The following is a 10,082-nucleotide window of genomic DNA, read 5'->3' on the forward strand; positions in this document are numbered from 1 at the left end:
ACAACTAGAAATGGGCAGATGTTTTAGTAAGTGATGTCAGGTGTGGTCAGATAAGGTGTGGTTAGATAATTACAGTGCTATTACATATTTGCAATTCCTAAATACTATTTGTTCAGTATAAAAACAAAATTTCTACCATATCAACCTCACTCAAACATTGTGGTGGTGTTTTGGGGTATTCAGTGTCCTTTCAACCTCTCTAAAGTGTCAGAAAGTGGTAACTGCACAGTTTTTGCACACTGGATGTGCCCAGAAGTTATTGTTCAGTATAAAAACGACATTTCTACAACACCAACCTCTCTCAAACATTGTGGTGGTGTCGGGGGACATACATTGGATATGGATGCCTACTGTGCGTAAGCGGGCAACATTATATTTTTAATGCACAAAGATATAGTCACTCGGTGGACATTGGATGTTGCCATTAAGTCATACATCATCAGATAACATTGGCAATAGGCAAGATTTGTTCATAACAACCTAAGAATGAATGTGATATCCCCATGTAGCTATAGCTCAAACACAGACCAAATCGAAGCTTACCTTGTAAGATGTTTGCCGTTTGGTGAAAAATAAACATTTTGACACTCGGGCCTGGTGGTCAATAATGGTAGGTCACAGGCAGAGAAATAAGATATCCTCGTGATCTGTGGAGTCCCTGCTTTCGGTGTGTATCGACATATTGCATGTTTATTTTGTTTATGCTTCACAACGCTAACCGGAATGTAGTTAGCAGCCATCTAGAAATTAGGTCATCGGCTCGGCCTTCCCTTATAAATGTGTATGCCCACATATGTTAGTAAGTCATACCAAAGATTTGAAGACACCGATCAATAGCCAAAATACTCAGCTTTCCGCAGACATACTACTTTTGCTGATAGGGGCTCCCGTTCTCATACCAGACTGAATTGAATAAAAACAATCTAATTGGGTTCCCAAATATGAGAACTTGCATACAATAACTATATTTGTGTGGTCAGCTCCAGAACGGTTGGAGTCTCTATAATCTGAGCCAGCTCTGATGAGGCCTTCAAAGCGTTCAGCCAGGATGGCCTCAGGGTAGTAGAGCAAGGCTGGGCAGTTGAGCACCGTGTCCCGGAGCTTGGCTTCTGAGCAGCCCAGAGTCTCCTTCGAGTAGGCCAAGTTGAGACGCATGCTGTCCCGGTTGAGCTTGGTGACAAAGCCCCTGAGCTTGGAGAGGAGGCGGAGCAGTTCAGCGGTGGTGAAGCCCCTTGTCTCGAGGAATAGCAGGTTGTTGCTCAGGACCTCTGAGGGCTTGAGGAGCACGAAGGGGTTCTGACTGAGCAGCTTCTGCAGCCAGATCTTCCTGTTGGTTGCATTTCCCCTCAGCTCCAGGTGGACCATTTCCTTGTTCTGAAACTCTGGGGGTGCTGGCCATCAGCTTTGTGACGATGCGCTTGTTCAGGTGCAAACTGGAAGTAGTCGATGTCGGCCCTCTGGTTGGCGTGATGGCTGGAGCAGGTGAAGGAGGCAAGGATCTTCTCGATGATGCCAGTCAGATGGGTCAGATGGATCTCCACAGATCTCTCTAGGTCTGCTGCTGCTCCGGGCTGCAGAGGACTGCTGCTGCTCCGGGCTGCAGAGGACTGCCTCGGGGTACAGCTCAAGGACCCAGGCGATCACGAGGCCCTCTGCCCCAATGTCTCGCAGCAGGCTGGCCATCTCACTCACGTAGGCAGGGCTCTTTTTATTTATTTATTTATTTATTTTATTTTTATTTCACCTTTATTTAACCAGGTAGGCAAGTTGAGAACAAGTTCTCATTTACAACTGCGACCTGGCCAAGATAAAGCAAAGCAGTGTGACACAGACAACAACACAGAGTTACACATGGAGTAAACAATAAACAAGCCAATAACACAATAAACAAGTCAATGACACAGTAGAAAAAAAGAAAGTCTATATACAGTGTGTGCGAAAGGCATGAGGAGGTAGGCAATAAATAGGCCATAGGAGCGAATAATTACAATTTAGCAGATTAACACTGGAGTGATAAATGAGCATATGATGATGTGCAAGTAGAAATACTGGTGTGCAAAAGAGCAGAAAAGTAAATAAAATAAAAACAGTATGGGGATGAGGTAGGTAGATTGGGTGGGCAATTTACAGATGGACTATGTACAGCTGCAGCGATCGGTTAGCTGCTCAGAGAGCTGATGTTTAAAGTTAGTGAGGGAAATAAAAGTCTCCAACTTCAGCGATTTTTGCAATTCGTTCCAGTCACTGGCAGCAGAGAACTGGAAGGAAAGGTGGCCAAATTAGGTGTTGGCTTTGGGGCTGATCAGTGAGATATACCTGCTGGAACGTGTGCTACGGGTGGGTGTTATCGTGACCAGTGAACTGAGATAAGGTGGAGCTTTACCTAGCATAGACTTGAGCTGGTGGATCTTCTGGATGTCCACTGAGAGGTCATAGAGGGCTTCCACGGTCACCTGGTTCTCTGCTGTGTCAATCAGCTTTCAGGGTACGAACCACCCTGCTTATAATTATAAATATCTTAGCCAGTGGATGTGACGTTTTGTTATGAAACTGAACTTTGCTTCTTTGGTGGACTGGCTGTATGGTACTATCTGCAACTGCACCACAGCGCAACCAAGTGTACACGAACGGTAATGCACAGTTGAAGAGAGCTACTGCAAACAGCTAAACTCATCTCTTAATGGACTAAAACTAAAAAGCAGACGAAAATGATTCAAGCTGAAAATGCATACTAAAATAATGAAGAAGGAAAATATAATGTTCTCCCTCAGAGCTTCAGTCTTCCACCATACACTTCCAGTAATTAGGGTGTTTTGGCAAATGTACATTTCAAATCAAATAGCAGTCGATGCATCTCAGAAGCAGCAGAAAACAGAACAGACACTGATCACTGTAATCAGCACAGAGCTGAATTGGAGTGAACCGAGAGAGGCAGAGTTTCTCACAGTTGGGGCTTAATCACACCGCTTGATCACCAGCTCCACAAGCTGTTCTAGCCCAGCTCAGGAAATGTCTGCAGATTCCCAAACTAGTGACTGAGAGGAAATTGGGAATCATTATTGTAAGTCTGCATCAACATAAAAGGCACCTGAGGAAAATGGCTTATATACAGGCAGCCAGGCAGGTACTATAGAATATAATTTAGATCTATCAAATCAGCAGTACCTATTGTATATTGTATTTACCTCATGTAATCATGGTTTTTGTAGTGAGGTCAGGGATGAAGATGGTGGCTGGACCATTTTTGGGGATAAAAATCACTTCAATTAGCTCTTTGATTGCGCAATTTTGTTTCTATTGTATTACAGATTGATGCTTGAACTCAATGTTATCAGTCTATAAAATGTCCTTGCTTGTTTTTTTTATTGTTTTTTTATTTCACCTTTATTTTACCAGGTAGGCTAGTTGAGAACAAGTTCTCATTTGCAACTGCGACCTGGCCAAGATAAAGCATAGCAATTCGACACATACAACAACACAGACATACAAATGGAATAAACAAAACATACAGTCAATAATACAGTAGAACAAAAGAAAACAAAAAGTCTATATACAGTGAGTGCAAATGAGGTAAGTTAAGGCAATAAACAGGCCATGGTGGCAAAGTAATTAAAATATAGCAATTAAACACTGGAATGGTAGATGTGCAGAAGATGAATGTGCAAGTAGAGATACTGGGGTGCAAAGGAGCAAGATAAATAAATAAATACAGTATGGGGATGAGGTAGGTAGATAGATGGGCTGTTTTCAGATGGGCTATGTACAGGTGCAGTGATCTGTGAGCTGCTCTGACAGCTGGTGCTTAAAGCTAGTGAGGGAGATATGAGTCTCCAGCTTCAGAGATTTTTGCAGTTCGTTCCAGTCATTGGCAGCAGAGAACTGGAAGGAAAGACGACCAAAGGAGGAATTGGCTTTGGGGGTGACCAGTGAGATATACCTGCTGCAGCGCGTGCTGCTTGTACTAAACAACAAAAGTGATCAGCTCGAACTAGATACAGAACAAGTTATAACCTCCAACACTTTGAACAACGGGAGGAACATAACCATGCATGTATGCACTTGCGTACATGCACTCATGCAAGAAGACAAACAAACACGCACGCACACACACATACACATACACGTCTCTCTTACAACTGCCATCAGAGGCCCTTGGCATGGTGATAAACTGCTCCCAATGACTGAGTCAAACCAGTCCAACCATCAGCACTAGAAAGTGACAGCAGGGAACATCTTTTCTTTCCTCACACTTATTGTTTTGTCTTCTTAATGCCCTTCTCACTCACACTTTTGATGACTTTCCACCTACACCTGACACTTTTCCCATGCTCAGGTCCACCCTAGCAAGATAATGAAAGAAAAAGTGTGTGTGTGTGTGTGTGTATGTGTGAGCACGCGTGGGTGTTCGTGTGTGTTTGCTTGTGTGTGTGTGCGCACACGTGCATGTGGGTGTGTATGTGTGTGTGTGTGGGGGGGGGGCAGCTGAGATATGAGCTAATGGGGAGGATCTCAGTGACAACCCAGAACAGGTTACTCTGAGCTGGCACAGTTGAAAAGCACCTCCCCAGTGTGTGACAAACACATGGACAAGGAGTACAATACGGCATAGAATGAACAATTTTAGGGAAATAGGATTTCTGCTGTTCGTTCTAGTTGGCACAGCCTACTCTGAGGCGCCAGAGGTACCAGAGTCCATCTTCAGACTAGAGGGAGGTGAAATAGAAATGGGCTACTGCTTTGGAGTCGACTATATCACTGTTTTAAGATCAGCTCCAGAGGGAGAACAGCTGATTGGTAATTCCTCGGACGAAGTGGCATCCCCTTCGCCTCCTGCAGACTTCGAGGGCCGCGTCAGACTCACCAACCAGCTCCAGCTCCTGGGCCTCCAGATCAGTCAGCTCAGACAGTCTGACTCGGGCGTGTACAGGAGGGAATGCTGGAAGGACAAGGCACTGGTCAACAAACATGAACACAAGCTGTCTGTGTGCGACGAGGAAATCAGTTCTGTGGACATCTCTGTGCGGCCCGACGGAGGGGCTGAACTGAAGTGTAACATCACTGCCACAAGTCTGGAGTGGAAGACCATTCGATGGTACCATGAGGTGTTCCCCAACTATAAGGCTACCTGCTTCCTGGACACCAGTGTGTCTTCGGTACCCCTACAGGAGAAGCTACGGGAGGTCATTGCAGTGAAGAAAGGAGGCATCTCACTCAATGTTTCTGGTAGCATGCTGAAGGACAGCCATCACTTCTACTGCCTGGTCATGGATGGACAGAGATGCCTCAGCTTCCAGAAAATCTACAACCCCAACAATGATGAGATCGACCCCAAGACTGTCTTCACGTCTGTGGGAGAGAAAGTGGTTCTCACCTGTCCTTCTGAGGAGAAGCACCATGATCAGAGATGGGAGGCACCAATGGGCAATGTTAACTCAAAGTCAGTAAAGTCGGCCATCTTGGTCAGTGATGATAAGGATGATGATGATGATGATCATGATGATGATGATGATGATGGTGAGAACTTCTCATTGATCGTTCATGTACTTTCTGCCAACTACTCTGGTGAATACAAATGTTTCTCTGCCTCACTACTTGTTGCTGAGTACGCCTTGGTTCTTTGCCCCAGTGGAGAGCCCACTGAGAGACAGTTTTCGGATGGAGAGGATGTTGTTCTAGAATGTGCCCAAGGCAGAGAGGAGTCTCACAGGGGTGCAATGGTGGAGTGGTATCGCAGAAAACCTCTGGAAGAAGAACACCTGATTCTGGACTCAAAGAATAAAACTATCGTCATTCCTGCGGACCTGAGGGGCCGGGTGGTTTTCTCTGAGCAGGATTCCTCTCTCCAACTGTCTGACCTTATCGAGGGGGACAGGGGGGAGTACTGGTGCGTGGTTCTGGGGAGCCCAGACTATATTGACGATGACAACTACATTGACAGTGACGATGATGATGATGATGATGATGATGAATACCCTGATGGCAATGATGACGATGGCAACAAGGACAGCATCTGGCAAGACTACAATAACTACATGGAAACATGCATATCTAAACAGGTGACGTCTCTGACTCCAAAAGAGAAACCAGAGGATAAAGATAGAGGCATAAACACTGACTTTACTCCACCAAAGAAAAGGGTCCCAGACACTGACACACCTGTGGAACAAGAGGCAGACAACACCATTGTTATTGCTGTGTGTGGAGCGCTGGCTGGGCTTCTAATCGTGGCAGTGATAGCAGCTGTGGTGGTTGTACGTCGGAGAAGAGTCGCCAATACAGAGAGAGGTGCAGCCATGGGGTCTGGACTGAAAATGATGGGCACTGGGCTGAGTGAAGAAGAGAAACTGGACCCAGATGGACAAGGTCCATAACAGTCCGTCTCATCATTCCTCTATTCTGAACCAGTGGAGAGTGCCTCATGTACTCAAGCTTTTTCCTGGGGATCAATTGCATAAAGCAGTGCCTTAATGCTTAGTTCAAAAAATGATTTACTGATTTGACTGACAGGTGGATCAAAGGTTGATCCTGTGTTATGATTCTGTTTTCATTGAAAAGCTTCACTTACTAATCAAAAGAGTTTTGTCAGGAGCATATGACCTGAAAGTATGTGGGTTCAAACAGACACTGTTTCCTACTAGTCTGTAACTCGCCGTCTTGCTGCTTATTTCCAAATCACAAATGTGTTTTTATGGAATGCAGTATTTTACTGTAACAAGTGATTTACAGTAGGAGAGCTACACACACTCCATACAAAAAGATCTGTATTTTAATGAGAGACAACATGGCAATAACTGTAAATATTCAAAACAGATAAGCAATAACAACGCTATGTTCAAATCTAATCTAAAGAATTTGAACATATTTTTTTTACGGCCAGGAAAATATATCTTTGGCATAGATACATAACTGAAATAAGGCATGACTGTAATATGAAAACGCTTTGGGCCATTTATGACACGAAGTGATGACTAAACCAGTCGGGTTGCTCTCCTGTCAAGTACAGTATGTGCATAATGGCATCGGTATGCGAAAAATAAACAGACCTTGAAAAACTTTCCATGGTGGTTGAGAGGTATTTTTGTTACCTACTATACAGTCCTTTAGGTTCAATTTGCCATTAAGTGTTAAGATAGCGGTATGCATGAACACCATTGTGGTTGATAAGGGATATATTTTATTTTACTAAATTCATTTTGAAGTCTTTGTTGTTTCTGTATGTTTTAGAAAAGAGGAATTAAATGGGTGGGGATAGGTTTTAGTCTTGTATCTGATATGAGTATTTCATTTTACAGTGGGTTGATATTGATACACTCATTATCAAAATTCTATGTTCATACAAATATGCGTAGCATTACTGACTTAAACAACTTTACAGTTTTGCCACATATCTGGAATGAAAAAGAACCTCATCAACTGAAAAAGATTTCTGCTGAAGTGATACATGTATCGTTTTTATCAGGATATATATTTAGTCCTATTTTTTTGCAAGGTGACCCTCAGGTTTCATAAAGGATACTATAATACATTACATTATGACATTAAAAAACTACCAGTCATAAATACTCAGGGGACAAGCGGTACAACTCACCTTCACTAGAACAAAGGGCAGTCGCAGTGCATAATCAGGAGTATAATTCACTGCAAGATACACTGGTTGGACTATGACGTTAGGACATTCACACTGTATGAGTTACAAGGTTTCAGAATTATGTTGATAATGGTTTTGAGGTTACGCAAGGGGAATTCTTATTTTTCAGCCAAATTGTATAAGCGTGCGAGAGAGAGAGAGAGAGAGAGAGAGAGAGAGAGAGAGAGAGAGAGAGAGAGAGAGAGCGAGAGAGAGAGAGAGGGAGGGAGGGAGACAGCAAGAGAGAGACAGTGAGGGAGGGAGAGAGAGAGAGAGAGAGAGAGAAAGAAAGAAAGAAAGTGGGAGCAAGAGAGAGAGAAAGAGAGAGAGATTCTATATCACTGTACTAGCGGGGCGGCAAATAGCCTGGCGGGTAGGAGCGTTGGGCCAGTAACCAAAAGGTTGCAGGATCAAATCCCCGAGCTGACAAGGTAAAAATCTGTTGTTCTGCCCCTGAGCAAGGAAGTTAACCCACTGTTCCCCGGGCACCGATGATGTGGACGTGGACTAAGGCAGCCCCCCTGCACCTCTCTGATTCAGAGGTTAAATGTGGAACCCACATTTTGGTTGAATGCATTCAGATATACAACTGACCCTTTCCCTAGTGCATAAAATGAATATGTGGTTGGAGAGAAAACACTAATACAGAGGAACAAATGTGTAATTGAGTTTTTAACACACAGTCAGGCGGATCCATTTAGCAGTTTTATCTGTTGTTCTGCCATCACTGTTGTGTGTTGGTCTCTCAGGGGCCGACGTGTGTATGAGTGAGTCCATGATTAATTAGGCATGAGAACCAGAAGAAGCTGCTGGTCTCTAACATCTCTGCAGTTATCGATCCACGTTCTATGCAGGCCTCCCTGTGACGATTTGGGTGTATAACGGGAAAGAAACGCTTCATGTGCCCTCTGATGTGTTGCCATTGCAATGTGTGTTTTTATGTGTGTTTGTGTGTGTGCGTGCGTGCGTGCGTGCATCTGTCTGTCTGTCTGTCTGTCTGTCTGTCTGTCTGTCTGTCTGTCTGTCTGTCTGTCTGTCTGTCTGTCTGTCTGTCTGTCTGTCTGTCTGTCTGTCTGTCTGTCTGTCTGTCTGTGTGTTTGTCTGTGCGCATGTGTGTATACAGTATGCAACAACGGGGATCTTAACAGAGGGCAATATTAAAACAACACATGGAACAGACTAAGAGAATGATAAAAAGAGCAATCATTTACAATTGAAGTCGAAAGTTTCCATACATTTAGGTTGGAGTCATTAAAACTTGTTTTTCAACCACTCTACAAATTTCTTGTTAACAAACTATAGTTTTGGCAAGTAGGTTAGGTCATCTACTTTGTACATGACACAAGTACATTTTCCAACAATTATTTACAGGCAGATTATTTCACTTATAATTCACAGTATCACAATTCCAGTGGGTCAGAAGTTTACATACACTAAGTTGACTGTGCCTTTAAACAGCTTGGAAAATTCCAGAAAATTATGTCATGGCTTTAGAAACTTCTGATAGGCTAATTGACATAATTTGAATCAATTGGAGGAGTACCTGGCCTACCTTCAAATTCAGTGCCACTTTGCTTGACATCATGGGAAAATCAAAACAAATCAGCCAAGACCTCAGAAAAAAATTGTAGACCTCCACAAGTCTGGTTCATCCAGGGGAGCATTTTCCAAACACCTGAAGGTACCACGTTCATCTGTACAAACAATAGTACGCAAGTATAAACACCATGGGACCACGCAGCCGTCATACCGCTCAGGAAAGAGACGTGTTCTGTCTCCTAGAGATGAACGTACTTTGGTGCGAAAAGTTCAAATCAATCCCAGAACAACAGCAAAGGACCTTGTGAAGATGCTGGAGGAAACAGGTATAAAAGTATCTCTATCCACAGTAAAATGAGTCCTATATCAACATAACCTGAAAGGACGCTCAGCAAGGAAGAAGCCACTGCTCCAAAACCGCCATAAAAAAGCCAGACTACAGTTTGAAACTGCACATGGGGACAAAGATCGTACTTTTTGGAGAAATGTCCTCTGGTCTGATGAAACATAAATAGAACTGTTTGGCCATAATGACCATCGTTATGTTTGGAGGAAAAAGGGGGAGGCTTGCAAGCCAAAGAACACCATCCCAACCGTGAAGCACGGGGGTGGCAGCATCATGTTGTGGGGTTGCTTTGCTGCAGAGGGACTGGTGCACTTCACAAAATAGATGACATCATGAGGATGGAAAATTATGTGGATGTATGGAAGCAACATCTCAAGACATCAGTCAGGAAGTTGAAGCTTGGTTGTAAATGGGTCTTCCAAATGGACAATGACCCCAAGCATACTTCCAAAGTTGTGGAAAAATGGCTTAAGGCCAACAAAGTCAAGATATTGGAGTGGCCATCACAAAGCCCTGACCTCAATCCAGTAGAAAATTGTGATGAAAGAAATAAAAGCTGAAATAAATAAT

The 10,082-nt window shown here is 43.6% G+C and overlaps 1 pseudogene; it reads right to left on the reverse strand.

Moving 5' to 3' along the window:
• Positions 1-962: 962 nt before the first annotated feature.
• On the reverse strand, positions 963-4,143 carry LOC106573388 (transcription termination factor 2, mitochondrial-like; annotated as a pseudogene).
• Between the last annotated feature and the right edge of the window lie 5,939 nt (positions 4,144-10,082).

The sequence above is a fragment of the Salmo salar genome, chromosome 16 (assembly GCF_965601325.2).
Source record: "Salmo salar chromosome 16, fSalSal1, whole genome shotgun sequence".
Lineage (NCBI taxonomy): Eukaryota > Metazoa > Chordata > Actinopteri > Salmoniformes > Salmonidae > Salmo > Salmo salar.